The 26,135-nt window shown below is 38.3% G+C and overlaps 1 protein-coding gene and 1 long non-coding RNA gene across 2 annotated transcripts in view; one reads left to right on the forward strand and one right to left on the reverse strand.

Annotated features, from left to right (window-relative positions):
- Positions 1-26,135, forward strand: part of LOC126236355 (UPF0193 protein EVG1 homolog) — a 333,107-nt gene that overhangs the window by 296,646 nt on the left and 10,326 nt on the right. The gene's annotated exons all lie outside the window — the stretch shown is intronic.
- Positions 8,225-18,241, reverse strand: LOC126236356 (uncharacterized). Its single transcript, XR_007544901.1, has 2 exons — positions 15,682-18,241; positions 8,225-10,086 (listed from the first exon to the last, which is right to left on the reverse strand). It is a non-coding gene; the product is annotated as an uncharacterized LOC126236356 (long non-coding RNA).

Genomic DNA, 26,135 nt, shown 5'->3' on the forward strand with positions numbered 1-26,135 from the left:
TCCTCCTTTCAAGACACTGTCCATTCCGTTCAACTGCTCTTCCAAGTCCTTTGCTGTCTCTGACAGAATTACAATGTCATTGGCGAACCTCAAAGTTTTTACTACTTCTCCATAAATTTTAATACCTACTCCGAATTTTTCTTTTGTTTCCTTTACTGCTTGCTCAATATACAGATTGAATAACATCAGGGAGAGGCTACAACCCTGTCTCACTCCTTTCCCAACCACTGCTTCCCTTTCATGCCCCTCGACTCTTATAACTGCCATCTGGTTTCTGTACAAATTGTAAATAGCCTTTCGCTCCCTGTATTTTACCCCTGCCACCTTCAGAATTTGAAAGAGAGTATTCCAGTTAACATTGTCAAAAGCTTTCTCTAAGTCTACAAATGCTAGAAACATAGGTTTGTCTTTTCTTAATCTTTCTTCTAAGATAAGTCATAAGGTTAGAATTGCCTCACGTGTTCCAACATTTCTACAGAATCCAAACTGATCTTCCCCGAGGTCCGCTTCTACCAGTTTCTCCATTCGTCTGTAAAGAATTCGCGTTAGTATTTTGCAGCCGTGACTTAATAAACTGATAGTTCGGTAATTTTCACATCTGTCAACACTTGCTTTCTTTGAGATTGGAATTATTATATTCTTCTTGAAGTCTGAGGGTATTTCGCCTGTCTCATACATCTTGCTCACCAGATGGTAGAGTTTTGTCATGACTGGCTCTCCCAAGGCCATCAGTAGTTCTAATGGAATGTTGTCTACTCCCGGGGCCTTGTTTCGACTCGGGTCTTTCAGTGCTCTGTCAAACTCTTCACGCAGTATCTTATCTCCCATTTCGTCTTCATCTACATCTTCTTCCATTTCCATAATATTGTCCTCAAGTACATCACCCTTGTACACTCCTGGAAATGGAAAAAAGAACACATTGACACCGGTGTGTCAGACCCACCATACTTGCTCCGGACACTGCGAGAGGGCTGTACAAGCAATGATCACACGCACGGCACAGCGGACACACCAGGAACCGCGGTGTTGGCCGTCGAATGGCGCTAGCTGCGCAGCATTTGTGCACCGCCGCCGTCAGTGTCAGCCAGTTTGCCGTGGCATACGGAGCTCCATCGCAGTCTTTAACACTGGTAGCATGCCGTGACAGCGTGGACGTGAACCGTATGTGCAGTTGACGGACTTTGAGCGAGGGCGTATAGTGGGCATGCGGGAGGCCGGGTGGACGTACCGCCGAATTGCTCAACACGTGGGGCGTGAGGTCTCCACAGTACATCGATGTTGTCGCCAGTGGTCGGCGGAAGGTGCACGTGCCCGTCGACCTGGGACCGGACCGCACCGACGCACGGATGCACGCCAAGGCCGTAGGATCCTACGCAGTGCCGTAGGGGACCACACCGCCACTTCCCAGCAAATTAGGGACACTGTTGCTCCTGGGGTATCGGCGAGAACCATTCGCAACCGTCTCCATGAAGCTGGGCTACGGTCCTGCACACCGTTAGGCCATCTTCCGCTCACGCCCCAACATCGTGCAGCCCGCCTCCAGTGGTGTCGCGACAGGCGTGAATGGAGGGACGAATGGAGACGTGTCGTCTTCAGCGATGAGAGTCACTTCTGCCTTGGTGTCAATGATGGTCGTATGCGTGTTTGGCGCCGTGCAGGTGAGCGCCACAATCAGGACTGCATACGACCGAGGCACACAGGGCCAACACCCGGCATCATGGTGTGGGGAGCGATCTCCTACACTGGCCGTACACCACTGGTGATCGTTGAGGGGACACTGAATAGTGCACGGTACATCCAAACCGTCATCGAACCCATCGTTTTACCATTCCTAGACCGGCAAGGGAACTTGCTGTTCCAACAGGACAATGCACGTCCGCATGCATCCCGTGCCACCCAACGTGCTCTAGAAGGTGTAAGTCAACTACCCTGGCCAGCAAGATCTCCGGATCTGTCCCCCATTGAGCATGTTTGGGACTGGATGAAGCGTCGTCTCACGCGGTCTGCACGTCCAGCACGAACGCTGGTCCAACTGAGGCGCCAGGTGGAAATGGCATGGCAAGCCGTTCCACAGGACTACATCCAGCATCTCTACGATTGTTTCCATGGGAGAATAGCAGCCTGCATTGCTGCGAAAGGTGGATATACACTGTACTAGTGCCGACATTGTGCATGCTCTGTTGCCTGTGTCTATGTGCCTGTGGTTCTGTCAGTGTGATCATGTGATGTATCTGACCCCAGGAATGTGTCAATAAAGTTTCCCCTTCCTGGGACAATGAATTCACGGTGTTCTTATTTCAATTTCCAGGAGTGTATAAACCCTCTATATACTCCTTCCACCTTTCTGCCTTCCCTTCTTTGCTTAGAACTGGGTTGCCATCTGAGCTCTTGATATTCATACAAGTGGATCTCTTCTCTCCAAAGGTCTCTTTAATTTTCCTGTAGGCAGTATCTATCTTACCCCTAGTGAGACAAGCCTCTACATCCTTACATTTGTCCTCTAGCCATCCCTGCTTAGCCATTTTGCACTTCCTGTCGATCTCATTTTTGAGACATTTTTATTCCTTTTTGCCTGCTTCATTTACTGCATTTTTATATTTTCTCCTTTCATCAATTAAATTAAATATTTCTTCTGTTACCCAAGGATTTCTATTAGCCCTCGTCTTTTTACCTACTTGATCGTCTGCTGCCTTCACTACTTCATCCCTCAGAGCTACCCATTCTTCTTCTACTGTATTTCTTTCCCCCATTCCTGTCAATTGTGCCCTTATGCTCTCCCTGAAACTCTCTACAACCTCTGGTTCTTTCAGTTTATCCAGGTCCCATCTCCTTAAATTCTCACCTTTTTGCAGTTTCTTCAGTTTCAATCTGCAGTTCATAACCAATAGATTGTGGTCAGAATCCACATCTGCCCCTGGAAATGTCTTACAATTTAAAACCTGGTTCCTAAATCTCTGTCTTACCATTATATAATCTATCTAATACCTTTTAGTATCTCCAGGATTCTTCCAGGTATACAACCTTCTTTTATGATTCTTGAACCAAGTGTTAGCTATGATTAAGTTATGCTCTTTGCAAAATTCTACAAGGTGGCTTCCTCTTTCATTTCTTCCCCCCAATCCATATTCACCTACTATGTTTCCTTCTCTCCCTTTTCCTACTGACGAATTCCAGTCACCCATGACTATTAAATTTTGCCTCCCTTCACTACCTGAATAATTTCTTTTATCTCGTCATACATTTCATCTATTTCTTCATCATCTGCAGAGCTAGGTGGCATATAAACTTGTACTACTGTAGTAGGCATGGGTTTCGTGTCTATCTTGGCCACAATAATGCGTTGACTATGCTGTTTGTAGTAGCTAACCCGCACTCCTATTTTTTTTTATTCATTATTAAACCTACTCCTGCATTACCCCTATTTGATTTTGTATTTATAACCCTGTAATCACCTGACCAAAAGTCTTGTTCCTCCTGCCACCGAACGTCACTAATTCCCACTATTAGTAACTTTAACCTATCCATTTCCCTTTTTAAATTTTCTAACCTACCTGCCCGATTAAGGGATCTGACATTCCACACTCCGATCCGTAGAACACCAGTTTCCTTTCTCCAGATAACGACGTCCTCTTGAGTAGTCCCCGCCCGGAGATCTGAATGGGGGACTATTTTACCTCCGGAATATTTTACCCAAGAGGACGCCATCATCATTTAATGATACAGTAAAGCTGCATGTCCTCGGGAAAAATTACGGCTGTAGTTTCCCCTTGCTTTCAGCCGTTCGCAGTACCAGCACAGCAAGGCCGTTTTGGTTAATGTTACAAGGCCAGATCAGTCAATCATCCAGACTGTTGCCCTTGCAACTACTGAAAAGGCTGCTGGCCCTCTTCAGGAACCACATGTTTGTCTGGCCTCTCAACAGATACCCCTCCGTTGTGGTTGCACCTATGTGCTGTCTGTATCGCTGAGGCACACAAGCCTCCCCACCAACGGCAATGTCCATGGTTCATGGGGTGGAAGAAACATGTGAGAGCATGAATAACTTGAGACCATTACAAAGCAAGGAAAATAAATATGAGAACAGAGCATAAATAGGAGTCAGAGATAATACTGCAGCCATAAGGATGTAATATTTTTTCACACTTCATTAATGAAATAATTTCTATAATGACTAGCTAACAATGTATACTTTTGATTTTCTTTTGATTTCACTGAAACTCTCAGTTTCTTGTTTTATGGGAAATTGAACACTATTGAAGACATTTGCACAGGAATACATGACCTTATTCTGACCCACACACAATGCATCAGTGTCTACCTGGACATTATTTTTCTATTTTTAATTTGTGATTGTCTGAATCACAATTAAAATGAAACTGTCTGTCATTGTTGTTAATAAATACCATTAAGCAATAAAATCTCTAGAAAGTGAATATAAAAATATCATGATCTTTGAAGAGGCATGTGCAAGATGCAAAGTTGCAAGATGACATTCAAACTGGTTTATTGTGTAAACTGAATACTTTTGTTATTTTAGCTAAATTGCCCATGGAGGACAGTGGGCAATGACAGTACACATAGTAAGCTAGGACCTTAGTTTTCAAGTTGGCATAATGAGAAAGGATCCATATGCAAAATATGACAAACTTAGCTTTTTCATTAATTTTCTATGTGTTAAATCCATTTTAACTTGCCTTTGGTAACAAACCAAGAAAATTTACACATAATTTTTCATAGAATTTATGATTATTTATGCATGTTTCTGCTAATAGTAGAATATTTTTTATTAATTTGAAATTGCCTAACATAATACTTTGTTCCATTCAGACATCAACCGTCTGCTGTAGACCAGTTCTAGCCGTACTCAGCTATAATCTGGGCTGTGTGTGGTATGGTTGAGCTTTGGCCCATTATTAGTATGCTTATATAATCGACAAATAATTATAGTTTTTGAACACTTCTTTAAAGTCATTGACAGATTTGTGTTGGGTAGTAGGAGTGTACTTTATACCTTAAAATGGCCACTACCTTACCATTGGCAACAATTTCTTGTTGACAGGTGGCCCTTCTACTACCACAGATTATAACAGCAAACAGATCAACCACAATGCAGCAAATCACATGCCAATTCAGTGCTGACCAGCAACAACTGATGATCAACCCTACCATCCAGAACCACTTTCTGTTGTCTCGTACAAGTACCTCAATGCTCAAAGCATGGCAAAATGTTGCCTAGAATGAAGAGCTACACTACACATTGGAGCACAGCAATGGCAGGAAACAAGTTATTGAAAAGCACATGAGATGATGTATCCTGTTCATCAACAGGGATTCATTCAGATAGACACTGTATATATTGCCTTACAGCTTATATACCAGTACCAAATCTTGTGAGAACTGGCTGCACTCAAACAGAGTAACATCCAATGCATTGCCCATCCTGCTCTCAATTGTGACACTTACAGCATGGATTAAGCCTGATAGCATCCCAGTTACATAAAATGCCCAGCTACTCCATTTGTATGGAAGCAAGGGTGATTCCTCTTAACAAAGCAATTACTTCTAAATCAATTGCTTTGAATGTATTTAAAAAAGATTTAAGTTATTCATCAACAACTTCTTGTTGTAAATCTCAACCCTGTGTTTTCCCCTTAGTGTCCTTTTTCATTTGTTCATTCACGCATTGTGTTCTGTAAATTTTATAATGAAGAAGAGCTGTCAGGAACATAGAATGAGTCAAATTATACATTAACAGGTAGAAGCAGCCATTGTAGGCTGCACCTGTACACTATACTAACAATAATTTATTACTAGTGCAAATCTACTTCTTATTTTGTAGTTGGCTCTCCATCTAAGATTACATGCTGCATCCTCTCTGCTAAAAAATCCTCAGCACAGCCATAAACTTCATTTCATACCATGTATGATCATATGTCTGTGGTTCACAGCAAAAATTGTATTAACGGGATCATTAAGCAAATAAACACTGTATATGTTATCCCTGTATGCAGTGACCTTACTATTCAGGCACAAGAGCTCACATAGTTGGAAAGAAGATGGCTGGAAGTGAGGAACAAGAAGCTGCAATTGAAAGAGCATGACTCCTCCTTCAGTGTCACCCTAGCTTGTATAAATGTAGGCATGTATGTATGTGAGACATTAAAGGTGCCCTTAATGATTAACTGAAGTAATCAAACTTTGGATTACTAAGGATGTGTAATTGTAATACCTTGTGGATACTCCCGTCGGAGGTTCGAGTCCTCCCTCTGGCATGGGTGTGCATGTTGTCCTTAGCGTAAGCTAGTTTAAGTTAGATTAAATAGTGTGTAAGCTTAGGGACCAATGACCTCAGCAGTTTGGTCCCATAAGATCTTACCACAAATTTCCAATTTTTCCTTGTAGCTACTACTTCTACACTGATAATAATTAATCTTCTAACTACGTGAAATTTTTCTCGTTAATTGTCCAAAGTCCATACTAATGTAGCAAGACCTAATGGTTATGTATTATATCATCAAAGACTTGCAGAACACAGGCACCAATTTTTAAGTCTTCAGCAAAACTGATATAAAGTACTGAAATAAAATTGTAATCTGGCTATAATAGTAAAACTGCAGTTATGGTAACTCATCAATCTGCTAGTGCAGAAGCAACTGCAGGACAGTAGCAGCCACTAATGATTTCTGTCACCTGTGAATTTACTATTCAGAAATAGGAACTTATATAGAATCCACAGATAATGATTTAGTGCTGGTTATACAATGCATAGCTGTAAAGCAGATTCCTCTTAACTGCAGAAAAACACTTCTCAAATTCCCTTGATCGTGCTTGCAGATTCACCAGTAAAGATCACTACCAAAATGTCTAAAGTTCCTACATAGAAGCTTGGTACAAATTCACTTTCAACAGGTTAAACTTCTGGAAATAATTGAGACTATTAGAATTACCTTTTAACATACCAATATATTCTTATTGAAACTTACACCTGTGGCTTCTTTTTCTCTTTATATAATCATCAAATAATTCAGTTCCAATCTATCTTACGAATGATGTCTTACAATAGACACCTGTCAGCATCAGAATCATATACATATTCTTGCTAACATCCCTGTTGATTGCTAATTTTTCACCTAAGCGATCCATTCACCTCAGGGCAACTATATGTTATGGAGTAACCACATTTCTCCCGCAGGTGAAATGTGCTAACTTGCTGCATTTTACAAATTTTCACCTTAACAATTGACAGATCACTGAACTGCCAGCTGATCAGCTCATCTTTATTACAACAAACCATAAAATATCATGAACTAGCACTGGCTTGGGCTGTGATATTATGTGACCCCTTGTGGTAGCGAAAATATACACTGGTGTCCAAAATTAAAGCAACACACCGCTACTTTCCTGTTCTGTGTCTAATTCATGATATAATCATACAAACTGTCACCAGATGTCGGAATGATAATGTTCTGCATGAAAGATGACATTCCAGTAAATGGAAAACCATACCAATGACGACATCAGCGCACCTATCAAAAGGGTAGTGTTTGTCGGTTGGTCCCATATCCACAGTTGCTGTGTATACAGTCACAGACAGTGCAGTATGGCACAGAGAAGGTGCCTACCAGATTATCTGCAGTAAAAGGCCATAGAGAAGAATGTAAACAGGACAGTGGCAAACTGATGTGGCCCAATGGCTTAATGTGAATCATCCTGTTGTTTCTTGGAGTGCTGACATCTTATAGAGACTGATAGAGACTGAAGCTGTATCCCAAAGTCCAGGATAGGGCCAACCACGTGTAACTTCAGAAAGAGATGACCATTCTTTGGCTGTAACAGAATGATGGTACCGCCTTAGTACTGCAAGGCAACTGGATGTGTTGTACTGAGACAAATGGTGTACAGAAGGCTTAGGTAGAGTGGCCTTCATTGACAGAGATCTGCTGTATGTGTACCTCTGGTGCATCTTCACAGAAGAAATCATGTAGAGCAGAGTTTGTAACCTTACTCTCCCACACATTACTATTAAAATTCTCTGTCTTTGCACAAATTTTGAAAGCTTCAAGAGGTGTAAGATATACAAAAGAAAAGCTTTTTACTTATCTTCATTATCTTGTTGTTGTTGTTGTAGGCTCCAAGTCTTGTCTAGGGGTACATTCTTGCTGCTGAAATTTTGATTTAATGTTCTGGGTTCCTGAAGATGAAATAACTGATGAAGATTTGCCTGTTGCTATGAATATCTTTTTATTTTATCCCATTCTCCTAAATCACACCGACTTTAAAATTTGCACTACTGTCACACCACAAATTACATTATTGTTGACAAGTTCATCAAAATACATGCGTTTCCATCAGAGGCATGCGCACCACTACTTACATTCTGCAGTACTCACATTATTCCATAGAGTTTACAAAGCAAAAGAGTTTACAAACTTTCATGATAAAAGAAGAATCATCATCAAGATATAACATTATTTTATAAACCGATCCAGAAATAAATTTATTAATTCACATTAGATTGTACAATTAATAATATGAATTATAAGAATACCAGAAATTTCATAATTTCAAATAATTTTAAAAGAAGAGTAATTTTAACTGTACATACATAGTACTAACAAATTGATTGCTTTTTACACATTTTAGCCTGAAACATAACACATTGTATACAAAATCATACGAAATTCATTCAGTTAGACAGTTGATATAATGATCACCTACACAAGAATCAATAGTATACATGGTATCGGTTATTTCTATATATAAAAAAGTAATGTTAGAGGAGGGTGACCCATTATTATATCCCCATGACAAAATTTGGAAACAGAATGTTTACAATATTTTGTGACAGACTAAAAGGTTTGCCAAACGGTGTACAAAATGACACCCAGGATAGCAGATAGATGTGTAGAAGTATCTGATGCATTGCAGATTATAGAGAACATAAGAAAAATATCTACTATACAAATCATAATCTGCACATATATCAGTATATGGCATTCAGATTTTCAGATCAGTGGAACATAGTGTCATACGACAAATAATACAAGGTCACAACTACAACATGACTCCACTAAACTATAGAAATAATTACAGAGACAATGTAAATTATAGAATTTACAAATTTTAAGTTAAGATCCATACAATAAAATCTTCAAAAGAGAAGAGAAAAAATTTCAGAGCCTAAGCGTACGACAAGTGAGCCAACTTGAAAAACTCACAATAATGGGTACATACCAGAAGAATATACTCAATCGTGAATAGTAATCAATCAGTCACATAAACTGTAGGATTCAATGATATGTTGACTCATGAAAGAACAAAATAACAGAAAAACATTAGGGCCTAAGTTTACAATGTGGGGATTAACCAATGAATCCAAACCACATCGGGTACAAAAGAGAAAATTTTTTTGACAAAACAAAATGAATAAAGCTCATAATCATATCAATATATGCAAAGAGTAAATGCAAGAAGCATCTAGCTTCAATCAATGGTTGTACATTCTCTTTTAGTTCACACACACACACACACACACACACACACACACACACACACACACACACACACACTCTGAGCATTTTGAATGATGACACAATCCAGTAGCTTGAGAACCAAAATCAGAGTATGACAGCAGACATGCATACATTCTGTTATACTGTCCATACTAGTAAATGTCATCCACACTATTTGCTAACTTTCCATACAACTAATCTACATACATAAAGACTTCAAAGATTAATTTTCAAATGATAAAAAAAATACATACTGATTTAAAGTTACATAATGATTGGAAAGTCAATCCCCCAAATTTTTGTAAGAAAGACATGCATTTATGCTGAATAACACTGTCTTTAGCAGTCTTGGCTACCCATTCACAAATATAAGTCACAACACAGCTCCAGTCAACAGATGCTCACGTACGTTACCCAGCACCCATGATCTCTTGCAAGTTGACTCGTCCATCAGGATAGAGCCATACAGCTGTGTGGAGAATGGATCCACCGGCATCTTTCAGCTTCCTCCTTAGAGTTCTCATCACATGCTCCAACAGATAGGTAACTTCCTGTCTAGAATTCACATCAAATCCTGAAACATTGTTTTGTGTACTAATTATGCTGTTCAATACCTTCTTCACAGCACACAAGATATGCTCTCCTTAGTCATTCTAAAATCAATTACATGGGATTTATGTCAGGTGAAATTAAAGAGTGTTCACATATGAAACCTCACATATGAAACATTAACAATCAGGGTTAAAATGCAATGAAAAGAATGGACTAATAAGGTAATATACAGATATGCTCAGATACTATTCCTAATCTTTGCAATACAAGTTATGAATAGTGTCCCAATTCAAAATCTAATACAGGTCCTAATTATATTATATATTGTACCCCAGGTTTTAACTCAGTTGAAAGATAAGACAAAACTTCAAAGTTCACATCATCTTACATACTAAAATCCAGACAAATAAAACACAGCTCTATATATACAAAGTTCTATAGTCTTATGAATCTACAAATGGATTCAAACTCAGTCACTGGATAAGATAGAACTTTAAAAACTACATGGTCTTACATACTACATTCATGGCAATTGGAAAAGAATAAACAAATAAAAATCAGATATTTATGGATAATGTCTATCAACACTTTAGATTTCTCTTTGGCTTTCACCAACACAAGATCTCCTACTTCATACTTACAAAATCTACCTTTACCATCATGTCTCTGCTCTCTCCTATCCCCCTGGTTTTTCATCATCTCCCTCAGTCAATAGATAAGACAGAACTTTAAAACTACATGATCTTACATACTAAATTCATGGCAAACAAAACACAATTATATAGTCCTAAATATCTACAACAATAGTGAATATTTTATTCTAGACTAGGTATCATTACGCATCCATGTTAATATATCTTGTCCTCTATACTAAATGTTAGCAGTACTTGGCATTTTACATAGTTGCTTTGCTTTCCAGTGGCTCCTGTTATCTTTACACCTATAATGGGCATTTACACAAAATTCTAATATATTTAACCTTATCTCTAAACTGTTCAGATATACTAAAAATCAGACTGCCTGTATCATTCAAACAGTTCCCTTCCCACTGATCAACCTTGACCTTAATGTCAGGACGCCCAAAATCTTAATCATCATCTCTGCTCTTAGACACTTCATGTAAAAGATCACTTTAAATTTCATCAAGTGCTACATCCACACTGCTTTTGGGGGGTTTTATCGACTTTACTGGTATCATAGCATTACTTTGGTTACTTATGTTATCAGGTACAGATTGAACACACTGAATGGGTCCCGTTGCACAACTAAAATCACTTTTTACAGAAGGAACACAAAATATATTACTGTCAAAATTACATTTCCTACTCAGATCTTCTTTCACTTCATTTCACCAATTTGGATACAAATTTTGACTACCCACAGCTAACTTATTCCAGACTGCACATTTATCTACGTTATCATCAATTTGGTTCCAAACAGTTTTCACCTTTATTCTTTAGGCTTACAGATAATTCACCTTCACTGTCTGGATCATTATTCTGCATGACATTAATGAAAAATTGCTTTGATTGGACTGGTATTCCATGAATCTCACTTACGTCATCACAAACACCACTTACCTGTATTCACAAACAACTCTGAAACTTCATTATTCTTAGACTCCACAAAAACATGATCTCCTCCTCCTCCTCCTCCTCATCATCATCCTATTCTTCCAAAATAACTTAATCAATAACATCATTACCAACATGTCTTATAGCCATCAAAGTCACACTCTTCACCTACATTCATTTAGAATAAGCTATCAGTCTCAGACTTACCAACCTCAGCCATTTCACAGCTCTCATTCACATCTATATCAAAAATACCACCTAATTCAGATCCAATACAGCTATTAACTGTTTCACATACATAAGTAACACTGTTTTCTGACCAAGAGAAGAAATCATTAGTACATACTACATCAAAATTCTAATTACTCTCACATTCTGGTTTGTGATTAGAATCTACATCATTATAATTAAACATAGCATTCCAAAATTTTTGATCAAAACATAAATTAGAAAGCTGATTTCCTTCTGTTCAACTTCAGATACCTGTGCCACATTATTAATACTGTTAATATTGTCTGTAGGTGTAAATTGGGGGTCCTGTTCTTGTATTTCCTTGCCCCAAAACTGTCGACCTTCATTGAGGCAGACCACCATTCCTGAATGGCCACCTCTATGATTATTTCTTCTATTAAATTGCCCATGGTTATCCCCATTGTTCCTATTCTCCTGACATTCAAAATTTCTGTCTCTATTACCATTTTGACCCTGATTGAAGTTACCACTATCTCTGTTTCTGTAGTTATTACCACTACGATCTCTATCATTACTATTGTTGAAGTACATGTTTCTTTCTGCTGCCCTATCCCACTGCAACCTTTCTGGTAATCTCCTTTTTAGTGCATCAATTGATGTCATTCCTTTAAATGGCCTGTAAACATGTGCTAATTTCTTAAATTGATTCTTACAGAACTCTTTCAGGGTGCCGTCCCTATTCCTATAATTTTGACCAATCAGAAATTCACTTTTAATTCTCCCTTGTTCAGCTTCTGACCAAAATTTATTTAAACAACTTTTTTTGAAACTTTGGTATGTTTCCCACTGACTTAAGTTTAGATTTACCCATGACAGAGCTTTGCTTTCAAGACATCTTTTAACGAATTTAATCTTTGGGTCATCACTCATGCCCGACACAAAACTATCTCTATAGCGGTGTAGAAAATCCACTGGATGTAAATCACTGCTTTATGCATACGCACTCTGTACTAATCACATCATTCATTCCTGATAATAACTGAATGGAATTCATTTTCTTATGATGCTTTAATTAACAGTAGCATTTTACCTAAGTTACACATGCAACTTCTGTGCCATTTTTTCTTTCAGACACATTTTATAGTTTGCGAATGGTGTGCCCATGGCCTTATTTGCCCATTTGGGCAAAGACTCCCAGGAAAACCATGGAAAACTTGGGTCACCCCATCTGGTTTCCCTTTGTCATTTATGAATTATTGATTATTTTCAATCATTATGAGATGTCACAATTTACACAAAACTTAGGTCATTGAGATATTACACTTCACTGAAGTTCTTAGTTCGTATTACAGTTGTTACAATATTCTATTGACCAATGATGTTATCACAGAGAAGCTGGGTGACACATGCCAGGATCTGTGTCAATGGATGTCTGTTTTCCTCCAGGTATATACTCCTACAGTAACCTTCTAAGAATGGTCTTACTTGTGGCTGATTTCAATGGATACAATTTTTGTGAATACATCTAGGAAACAAACGATAAATCTGCACCCACCTCTCATTCTTGGTAACGACCCACAGACATCAATTGATACCAAAGCTAACAGCTTCTATGGCAAAACTGATTGGAGTAATCTGATGCTGTCTTTATTATTTAGTTTATTTTTCTTACATATTACACATGATCTGATTACTGTCTATACCTCCCATCTAAAGTTGTGGGAATAACAGTATGTCTGTAGTTTATTCGCAAACTTAATCACTCAAAATGGCCCCACACCAGGTGTATACAATGTACAAACTTATTTTATTGGCTCTCTGGAATGCAAACACATCAATTATTGCTTCCAGTACTTTGTTGGTAGAATAGTACTTCATTCACTACCCAAAAATACTGGTTTATGTTCGGATCCTCAAGCTGTTCTAACATATGCTGTATTTCATGCCAGAGCAGATCTTTAATCTGTACCAATGACAGCTTGACATGGCTCTAAATAGTAACTCCATGTTGTTTGTTCCCTCATCAATGGTACTAGGAATTCTCCCCGTTTCTCATCTGACTATTCTTCTTGTTCTAACCATATGGGAAGTCTAGATAGGGCATCTGTGATTTGGTTCTTCTTTCCCTTTATATATTGTATTTGAAACCTGTACTCCTGGAGCACCAGTGTCCACCTTAATAGTCTTGGCATAAGTAACTTGCACAACTGGAAGAAACTACGAGCTTGGTGATCACAGTATACTGCTGGCTGTAATCCATTTGAATAATAGTGGAACTTCTTGAAGGTACAAACAACAACTAATGTTTTCAGTTCTGTGGATGTAAATGCCCTTTCACAACTCAACAGCACCGTACTTACAAAAGCTATCAGCCAGAAGGTTGGCTGGCCCTCAACTGCCTTAATTTGAAACAGATAAGCTCTTAATCCAACATTTGAGGAGTCAGTCTGTAACACGCCCAGGAGTACAAATGGTTGGGGTGGTACCTTTAAACTGTTTGTCGTTTCTGAACCGTGCGGCCTGTCCACTCCACGTACCTGGTAATCCCACAGTGGTCATACTGTTCGGCCCCACACTGCTGCTGGTTTGCCTGAAATTATCTATTGAATTATGCAAGCGGGTTTAGGGGAGCCACTCAATGTTAAAACAACACTGTTCAACTTCTGGTATGAACAACTATATTCTGAGACGATTAAAGGAAAACTGCAGGTTGCAGTGTTTACATTCTAATTCAGAAGTGTTATCCCAATTAATGGATGATTAACAGTCCGCAATATCATTCGGACTAGCATACGTGTAACTGACATGACGCGGGTGACTGTTGATGAGGCGGAAGCTGAATAATTGCACAAAAGCTCTTACACCCGTCACGCATACACAGATATTTGGTACCAGTCCTCCTTGACACTAGTAATGTTATTTTCACACTGTTTGTAAAGTTAGCTTTTCAGTTCTCAGTTCTCACTTGTACAAGCATGCGTGTAACCATCGCGGCGCGGCTGATTATTGATAATGCACAAACGCGATGACCGAACGCACGTTCTCACGCTCACTACAAATCACTGGCACTTGATTGCACTCTTTTATGGTAACTAATTTCTACTATTCACATCAGTTCATTCTGGGAGACCGAACACAGGGCGGATGACTGATACTGTACGGTACGACACACAACGAGAGGATACACATATACTTTATCAGCAGCACTGTTCATTTTAAATTACTTTTGACGCACTTTCCTCTGAATCATTTACTTATTTTATCACTTTACTGTAGTAACACTTCAACTTCCATGCTAACAATGCCTCTCACATGCAGAGCTACACACTACACAACATAACAGTTCCGTGTCCCGCGCTCGACTCTACAGAAACGACTGCCCCCAAAGATACTCCACAACTAAACCAGCGATATGACAGTACACTTACATTCCCACATGAAAAAGTTTTCGAATTGTCGAAGAGAATATCAAAATATAGATAATTCCCTACTGCAGGGGGTTAAATAGATGGTGTGATGGGGGGTGGGGGGTGGGTTATACTGCCCCATCTCACAGTTATATATCACTGACACATTGTGGACCAGACATGAGTTACACATAATCATGGAAACATAAAGAACAGTTGTCAAATACGCAAAATTTTATATAATAAAAGAACCCTACCTACAGTGCAACCTGTATAGCAAAACACAGTTACAATAGAGTGGATAAACTAGGAGCTAATACAATAAGACACAAAAATATTAAGTCCCTGAAATAGAAAAGTTTACAAATACAATAGGTTAGATATGATAGACAGGTGCCTGAAAGAAAGAGATCAAAAACAAAATAAAATAGTAGAAAAACATACATGTTCACTGGCACTCTTGGTAGACAATATCACTGGTGACACTATTAGGCAAAAAACTGAAGAACTTCCATCGGCACTAGGGAAAAGAAAAAAAAATTATTTCACTACTCACAACACTGCATCACAATGGAGCATTCTTTGCAATGGAAGGAGTGGGGAGTGACTGTAACGTCGATGCTGCGCCGACCTGCAGATGTGCAGTTTAGTCATCAGCTCGCCACTCTCGCCTCACAGTAATCCGTCCATTGGAATACATGAAACAGTTTAATGGTGCTCTCAGTGTTGCCCTAGCAATGCCTATTCAACTTAACCTTAGTCTGTTACTACTACAGTAGACATTACGATGTTCTATATGACATAATAAACACATAGGCTATTAAGAAGGAAAAATATATATGGATGTCCACTAAGTTAAATTTAGTTACTAAGTGAATGGTACAAAAAATAATAGCAATCATTAAGCAGGAGTATAAAGAAACTTTTAATGAAAAACTTTTGGATAGCAGAACCTATATACACTAGTCACTAGTAATCACTCAAACCATATCACTCTGCAGGCAAGATGAAATGTTATACATATAATCTAGGTTAAACAGATAGAAAGTGAAAAGAAAAAAAAAATTGCATATGGCAGTAACACATCCTAGTTAAATCTCACTCGATTAAAATGTCCTCATAAAACCTCATAATAATCAGAAATTAATTTCTGTACTTAAGGACAATTGCAGCTGACATATATACAGATTCAGACACATCACAATATATCACTCAGTCATTAATCTTGCTCACTATAGTATAGTTTAATGTTTTCCAGTTGGTGTTTGCCCTTGAGGCATGAGATAAGTTGTTGATTACACCCTCAAAATATGTTATATACTCTTTCCACTTGCTATGTTTCCAGTTTCGCATCTGGTCATCTGATGCATTGTGCCTTGAATTCTGATATCTGTAGAGGCCACCGTCGCTTCTGTGACCAACATGGACACAGAAACCACATAATGTCTCCTGTCATTATAATTATTCTAATGTCATCCACTATGTCTACTGTCATGGTTTGGATGGGTATTTGTATTGGTTTCATTGTTCCCTGATACTCTTCTACCATCTTTTCCTCCTCCTGTTCCTTGTGACTCATACAACGGGTTTAATTGTCCTGAGACTAATTTCATTGCCTCTACTGAACTCCAGTTGGTAGCTTACTTATGGTCAGGGACACTATTGCTTCGGTCATCACTGATTCACCTAAATTCAAGTTCCTCTCATAATTATCTTGAAAAAATTTCTTTAATTTCTGGTCACACCCAGTCTCAAACCTTCTACCCTAGTATAGACTGTTACATACTTGATTTTGCTTCCGTCTCAACCAATATTGTTGCAAAAATTCCTTTTCAAATTCAGCAAAGGTTGTACACTTATGTCCTATTCTCATACCCCAGGTACCAGCTTCACCTTCCAATCTTGCTGCAACGAAGCGTACCTTTCTTTGCTCGTCCCATAATTCAGGCAACACGCCCTTAAATTGATGTAAGAAATCTTTAGAATGCCACTTCCCATTTGGTTCGAAGTTCTTAAAATTTCGTATGCCAAAGAAGACCTCATCATTTTGTATACCAATTAAGCTACCTCCAGCAATGCTTCCATCAAATAATAGTGATTTCACTTCACTCTTCACCTGCTGACCGACCTGTTCCTTAGTCTTGCCTACCTCACTGTACACCTCTTCTACTCGCCATGCATAAGCATCCTGGTTTAGCGCAACAGCTGATATCCTATGTTTACAGTGTTTCACTTCCTCATCCATTTGTTCAAAATGCCCCTCGTAAACCTCAACCTTTTTAGTAAGTTCTTCCTTCACTTTTTTGACTTCCAATTCTACCTTTTCAAAACGTTAAGTATTGCCTGCAACGTTCTCCTCAAACCGAATGGTAAGTTTGTCTATCCTCTGATGAATTGACTCAGCCAGTTACCTTAGAGCCTCATTAGTCTCGCCGATCTTTTTACTGAGTCATTTGTTTATCTGCTCTACCGACTGCTTATTATCTTCTTTTTGGCACATAATATCTTCCCTTAATTGTTTGTTTTCATGCCTCTGGCGCTTAATGTCTTCCTTTATTTGTTTGAGCATGTCAATGATGGACAGGTCAGACCTAAGTTTACACTCACCTTGCTTGGGTGTCTCCATGATTGGTGACGACACTGCATTTGGAATTCCCATCTCTGTTAATAAACTACTGTCACCTATACTGGAATCTTTCGACATTTCACTACTACTTGCTTCTGATTTCGTTTCCATCTCCTGATTACTTTCACCTAAAGAGACTGCTTTCACATCCCTGTCTACTGCAGTTGTACCAAGCTCATTACTTGCCATATTGAACCACCGTAAAGTCACCCAAGCAAAAAATAAACAAATCACAGTAACACTCGTAGCATAGAATGGATGGGAATAACCACAACCAAACTACAACATCGTCTGCATTCAACGCTGTAATTCGTGCTCAGAAGCACACATAACATACAAGATCAAGTAACAGAAAAAAAGAATGAAATATAAGCTAACGTAAATACAGTTCTGCAATTGTATTAACTGTAGTTAAAATTAGACCACTAAGTAAGCAGGGTCTGGCAGTGACATTTACTTTACTAAGCAATGTCTCATAATTTTGGTTATACAAAAGAATTTAAAACTGTCACTGTTTGTAATTACATAATTATAGAATGCAATCTGCACTGCCAGATAATTACTCTCGTTGCCTCAGTTGTGTGAGGTAATGTTGTGATGTGTGACTTACTTTGTGTTGTCTTCTGGCTCTGTAGTCACGGCTGTTGTGTAGCGCTGACTCAGTTGACGCCGTCTGGCTGTCAGCACTGCACCCTCTCTGCAGAGTGCGGTAATATTTGCAGCATCGCTCCTAGGCGCCGCCCACGTCATACACGGTGATGGCTGCTGAAAAGTTTTCACTTTTGCCCACAGGTGACACTAGTGTCGTCTATCGTAATGGCTGCCATATTAGTGCTCACTTTCGCACATAGGTGCTGCTAGCATCATCAAAAGCGCACCACCATGGAGTATGTTTACTTCGTAGCACTACTTTTTTGCACTATCACGGATCAGACGAGTATCTACACTGTGTCACAAGTTCTTTGACATACACATCCCACAGCTAGTGTGACGTCACTCGACAATCTAAATTAACAGTTATACAGAAATAGTTCACTCTCCAAATTAATATATGGCACTTCTTATCCGAAATTGCAGGTCCTATAACACATCGCCATGTAACACACCCGGGAGTACAAATGGGTGGGGTCCTTTTAAACTGTTTGTCACTTCTGAACTGTGCACCCTGTCCACTCCACGTACCTGGTAATTCCGCAGTGGTTGTACTGTTCTGCTCCACACTGCTGCTGGCTTGCCTGAAATTATCTATCAAATTATGCAAGCGGGTTTAGGGTAGCCACTCAACGTTAAAACAACACTGTTCGACATCTGGTATAAACAACTATATTCTGAGACGATTAAAGGAAAATCGCAGATTGCACTGTTTGCATTCTAATTCAGAATGTTATCCCAATTAATGGATGATTAACAGTCCACAATATCATTCGGACGAGCGTACGCGTAACCGACATGATGCGGGTGATTGTTGATGATGCGGAAGCCAAATGATCGCACAAAAGTTCTTATACTCATCACACATACACAGATATTTGGTACCAGTCCTCCTTGACACTAGTAATGTTATTTTCACACTGTTCGTAAAGTTAGTTTTTCAGTTCTCAGTTCTCACTTGCACGAGCGTGCACGTAATCATCACGGCGTGGCTGATTGTTGATAATGTGCAAGCGCAATGGCCAAATGCACGTTCTCACACTCGCTACAGATTACTGGTACTTCATTGCACTCTTTTATGGTAACTAATTTCTACTGATTCACATCAGTTCATTCTGGGAGACCGAACACAGTGCGGATGACTGATACTGTATGGTATGACATGCAACGAGAGGATACACATATATTTTATCAGCAGCACTGTTCATTTTTAAATTACTTCTTGACGCACTTTCCTCTGAATCATTTACTTATTTTATCACTTTACTGTAGTAACACTTGTAGCAACACTTCAACTTCCATGCTAACAATGCCTCTCACATGCAGAGCTACACACTACACAACATAACAGTTCCGTGTCCCGCACTCGACTCTACAGACGCGACTGCCCGCAAAGATACTCCACAACTAAACCAGCAATATGACAGTACACTTACAACTCATCAGGTGAAATTAGAGTTTCATACCCAGGTAGTGTAATAATTTTGCACTTACTAAGGCATATTTAATTGCCTCCAAGGCATTCTGACACTCAGTTGTTCACTGCCAAGATACACTCTTCCTCAGTTGACTGATTAATGGCTCTGTATGCACGACTTGATCTTGTACAAAGCGTCAGTGCTAGATGACTTCTCAGCTCTGGCCCAAAAACCACTTCTAATGCCATTAAAAAGACACCTGCACTTATATTGAAGGCCAAAGGGTAGTGCCATAATTTGGTAACTTCTTGTGGCATATATAAAGATTGTATATCTCCTCAATTGAAGATCTAATGTAATTTACCAGTATAACTTCTTTTGGCATATGTAAAGATTGTATATTTCCTCAATTGAAAATCTAATTTAATTTACCAATATGAGCCACACAGTTCTATATTTGTGAAGTACTTGGACCCATGGTACTTCTGTATTAGTTGGTTGATTTGTTCTGGGTGGGTCCTCACTGGCATAATGATTGTGTTTATAACCCCTGTGTTCAATACCAAACTTACTTTCCCTCCTTGTTTGGGTATAACTAATAAAGGACAACAATAAGGACTTATCGATGATTTGATTATGTCCAAATTTATCATCCTATCTATTTCTTCAGCCAACAACTTCTAAAATCTTCACAGAAGTGATATGATTTCTTACAGTATGTTGTATGTGGAAACACTTCTAAGTGGCATGTAAATTCATAGATTATCCCAGGTCTTTCTTAAAAAAAGTAGACTATATTTCTCCATGATATTGGACAGCTGGTTTCTTTGTTCCACCTCTATCCTATCAGCTTCTTTGGCCTTCTCTTCAACCTGTTCAGATATCTCCAGTATATTCCTTTCCTTTCCTTTCCTTTCCTTTCCGTCTTCTGGACACTTTTCATGCTTCTCCTTTCTGATAAGTTTAATTCCACACCCTTGACGGTGCTTTCCATGGCTTCATTCCTCCTGGACAAGATCAACTTGGGCTAATTTTCCATTATTGCAAAAACTGACTTTACCGTTTGTGAAGTCTTTTTCCCTCATTGTATCCAATACAATGATACAGCTTTCAACTAATTTGTGTGTCACCAGGAATGCGCACAAAATCGCTGCACTTCCCACTTTTGCTTCTTACATAATCTGTATCTGGATGGTTTATGGTCTGGTACCTATGGCTCCAATGATCTTACACTTATGTACTGGAACTGTTGGTGGCTCTATCTTCTGGGATAATCTTTTAAACAAATTATTGGATATTGTGTTTACTGAAGCTCCAGTATCCAGTATTACCTGAATATGGGTATCTAAGATTTCTGCCCATATAGCTGAGACTGGTACTGTATGAGAAACTTGCTCACATGGGTTAATTCTTCTATGATACTCATGCCATTTTTGCACCTAAAACAATTTGCGTGTTGCTTGCCCCTCGTAACCTCCCTCGTAACCTCTTCATCAACCAAACTTCCAGGACATTAGCAGGTCACATTTAGTTTAAACTTCTATGCCTGTTTGGGCCACTGTCATCTTCCATCTCATATATTATAGGTGGCCACTCTCCCCACACTTAGACAGTTAATTTTTGGTCTTGGCTCTGGCAAATTTTAGTTACCCTGTGTCTGGTTGTTGTTAGTGTTATATACTGTATTATACTTCATTGTTGTATCTTTCCTGTTTGTTCCTGCTTGATCTGAAACTTTTGTTGTCACTCTGGGACTATTGCTCTGACCATTAATGTAGCCATTATTATTGTTTGTTCTACTACAGTTATTTATCTCCCTTCCATTATTTCTGTGATTATAATTGACTTGTGCATTCTCCTGTGTGTAAAATTTTTTGTTGTTCATCCTCCCTCTCTGGTCTTCTTGCAACAAAACAAGTAAATCCACAGCCAACAAAAGAATCTTTCAAATTTTTATCAGACCCAAGAACTATCTCCTCCCTTAATTCCATCAGTAGCTTGGCCTTCAGGACCTTTAGAATACTTTGGTAATCTATTAGTTCATCCCAATACCGAGCTTTGTTCAAGTCTTTCTCAAAATACCTTCTTATGTTTCTATTTCTATATGAGAATGAGTCAGTGGGTGCTACTGCTTGAAGTGTGGTTACAGTTGCCTTAGACTGCAGTCACATGTGTGTGAGTTGCATTTGTGTGAGTGTGTGACACGCTGTGGAACAGTCTTTTTGTTGTGTCTATCTGTGACTCAGAATCTCCACTAATGGTGAGTGGCAACTTTCCTTTTCATAATATTGTTACATTCCATCCAGGATTTTCCATTGTTTGAGAATGATTCAGGATTAAAAATCTCATTTTTCAATCTCTCTTGAATTCCCTGTGACCAATAATGATTTAAGAATGCCTTCCCAAATTCTTCATATGTTCGGTACTTATCTATCATGTCTGTCACCCATAAACTAGTGTCTTCTTGGATATATCTTGCTGCTTACTCAATCCTTTGTCTTTCTGACCATGCTCATGGGGATATCCCTTAAATCTCCTTATAAATAAAACTGGGTTAAGTATCCTTTTCTTTGGGGAAGGAAAAAAAAAAGTTGAAACTGGCTACGCTTTAACATCTTTTCCTCCATGATCGATTTTGTATAATCAAGAGATGGTGATACACTTCCATAAGTATGTATTTTCGAGCACCTACAAGGGTATTGCTCAAAACCAACATAGACACATAAAGACCCATGACTTGGGGCTTGTGGTCTTCAGTCTATGTTGTTCTCATTCCTGCCTTCTCTAATTGCCACTCACATCTCCTCTAAACCTTGCATACATGCTTGTACATTTTGTGTTACTTCCTTTTTCCATTTCAAATTCCATCCCTATTTGATCTCCCAGTTCCTTAAGTTTTAAATTCCTTTTACTACGTAATGTTAAGCTTTCATTTGCTATGTTTTCCATAGCTTTTTTAATACCTCTATTAACACACAGCAAAACTTATTGCCCCTTATCTGATGCCCAGTCATCGAACTGTTCGTTGAATTACTGTTTTAGTGTTTGGAACTCTTGTTCCATAAGCACTTCGCATGTTGAAGCTATTTCCTTTACCAATGTGGAAAGATTCTGCACTTCTGTCTCTAGTGCCTGTTGTCTTCCATGTATAGTTTCTAATTCCCGATTCATCCTGGTTATCTGTATTGGAAACTGTTCTTGAGCATGCTTTAGATTCATTACCTTCTTCTTCATACCTGTTTGTTCATTAGACAGAATACTAACTTTGCCTAACAACTTGGTTAAGTCTTCCTTGGTGGGTAGCTCATCTATCTTTCCTGACAAATTCTTCACTTTGGTGGATAACTCTATTTGTTCGACCCATAAATTATCCACAGTAGTTGATAATTTCACCACTGTATCTGCAATGTTTGAGTTCTCTGTAGTATATCGTTTACTGTGGCTAACATATTTGCCTACTCAGTGGCTAAATTCATTACTGTAGTCAAAATATTTGACTGCTCGGTAGCTACTTTTGTTCCTGTAGTTGAAATATTCGACTGCTCAGTAGCTAAATTTGTTACAGTAGTCGAAATATTTTACTGCTTGGTAGCTAAATTAGTTACTGTTGACATAAAGAGTTTCATCTGCTTTAATAGCTCCATCAGAGAGTTATTGCCATCTCCCTGGCTTATATCTACTGCTTGATCTGAGCTGGGATCCTCACCCCTCCTCTAACCATTGGCTTCTTGTTCCCTATGCATTTTATAGTGTAACCTGGTTTTTACCACAACTCAACAAAATTCTCTTGATCTTTACCTTAGTACTCTGGGATTACCCAAAACCCTAACTTATCATCTGAATCACGTAGAAAATTCACTAACATACAATCCTTAAAAACCTCACAGAAGTCACTTTCCAAATCACAAATATCTATGAACCATATCAACAAATAACACTTCTCCAACTAAATGCTGAAAGCAAAAATTGAAATCTAGTTCTATTCTCTAAAAAAGTCTTTACATAGACCAGATTGGTGTAGGCATTGAGCTAGTTTTCTTCTCTTGTGCTTGCCTTAATGCCTAATTTCATCAGCTTGAAATTCATAGGGTGACTGGAGGCAGATGATAATAAAAAAGTGGACAAACAGCTTTAGAAAGAAAGGCAAAGTTAGAAAAAAAGAGAACACATGTATATTAAAACATAATACATGAATTAATTAATAGGCATAACACGTGTTCCTTCACTTTTATTGGTACTTCTTTTAAGATCCAATTTTCTGAAGAAGTGTAGGCTTGCTTGGCAGATAATTGTAAAAAGATACACAGGAAAATTCTTTTAAATTATATTACACCATCAAAGTACTTTTAACAAGTTGAATGTTCAACCTATTCCTGTCATCAGTCCACTTTGTTGTAATGACCGAAATTACTCATTCTGCATTTGCATTGTGCCCTGATATATTGAAAAAGTATTCAGCAAGTTTTAACAATTCTGAATGACAATCAAGAGACTTACTTTCACAAAATACTTGGCCCTTTTTTTACTACAAGATAACCCATTAAATTCACAATCATCACTATTTTGTTTCATAAATGGTCTAAAATTACAGAACTGGTCAAAATATTTTACGTATTCAATTTCAAAAGCTTTATATTTATCTTATAAAAAAAAGGTTTCCTTCAACATCACTGTAGTTAACATCTATTTTAAGAGACATCCATTTGAAATGGAAAGAGTAATCAGACATAGAGAGCCATCATTCTAAATGTTCATGGCATGAATGATAAAGTAACATATGCTTCCACCATAGAAAGTATAAATTCTTTGTAAAAGCCTTCTTCTATTTCAATTTCCTGCTTCTGTTTAATCTTCAGGCAGATGAATTTTTCATTTAATCAGTTCTCAAGTGCATTACATACATAATCTAAAATTTATATCACTTCAGGCACAGACTTGTCCTCATTTTCTGTGTGCAGAATATTTAAGTTGAACACAGACATCAATGAATGCAAATGCCATAAGTAGGCTTCACTTAACCCATTCGTAAAAATATGAAACAAAACCTTTGGTGGCTTGCTTTCAGACAGAAAGTAAGATTACAGAGCAAGATACACTTTCAGTAGCCTTTCAGTGGCTGGGAGAAGGGATAGCCAACTAGTTTTAACATGCTATAGCTTTGTAACAGTGTAAATAGAAAAGTAATTATGAATTTTCACAATGCCAGGTATTTTATAAACCCACTCATTTACAATGAACAACAAATGACATGAGTACTGAGTACATGACATGAGACCTATAATGCCAAGCTAGCACAAAGTGAGTCTGGAACCAAAAATATAGAACAGAGATTTTAAGTAATCAATATTTGCACTCGCTTATGGATCGATCCATGATCAGTAAAGAAAAAATGATGAAATCAATGATCCTGTTGCCATCTGTAAATAAGGTATTTAAGAAAACTGTAATAGAACAGGAATAATTGCAAACATAATTTTATTACAGTCAACTTTGTGAAAAAGGAAGAGAATGTAAAAATCCGCCTGGACCCCAGACGAAAAGGTAAAATGGAGGATATGTCCAGATACATTAAAAATATACACTTAATGATTGGCTGATGTAATTAAACTTTGAATTATTAAAGATGTGTAATTGTAATGCCTTGTGGCTACTATTTTTACGCTGATAAAAATTACATCATGACTAAGTGAAATTATTCTCTGTAATTATGTTAAGTTCAGAGTAATGTAGCAAGGCCTAATGGTTCTATATTACATTGTCAAAGTTTCACAGAATATAAGCATTAATTGTTATGTGTTTGCTGAAAATGTGTGGTATAATTACTGAAATGAAATTATGATCTGCCAATAATAGTAAAATTCAAGTTATAGAAACTCAATCTCTTAGTGCTGAAGCAGCTGCCAGGGATCTCTGATCATCTGTGAATTTACTGTTCATAAATAGGAACTTACATAGAATCCTCTGATACTGGTTCAGTGCTATTCAGTTCACATTTGGTGATACACTGAAGAGCCAAAGAAACTGGTACACCTGCCTAATATCATGTAGGGGCCTTGCGAGCACGCAGAAGTGCCACAACACGATGTGACATGGACTCGACTAATGTCTGATGTAGTGCTGGAGGGAACTGACACCATGAATCCTGCAGGGCATCCATAAATCTGTAAGAGTACAAGGGGGTAGAGATCTCTTCTGAAAAGCAC

This window comes from Schistocerca nitens, chromosome 2, assembly GCF_023898315.1.
Source record: "Schistocerca nitens isolate TAMUIC-IGC-003100 chromosome 2, iqSchNite1.1, whole genome shotgun sequence".
Classification (NCBI taxonomy): domain Eukaryota; kingdom Metazoa; phylum Arthropoda; class Insecta; order Orthoptera; family Acrididae; genus Schistocerca; species Schistocerca nitens.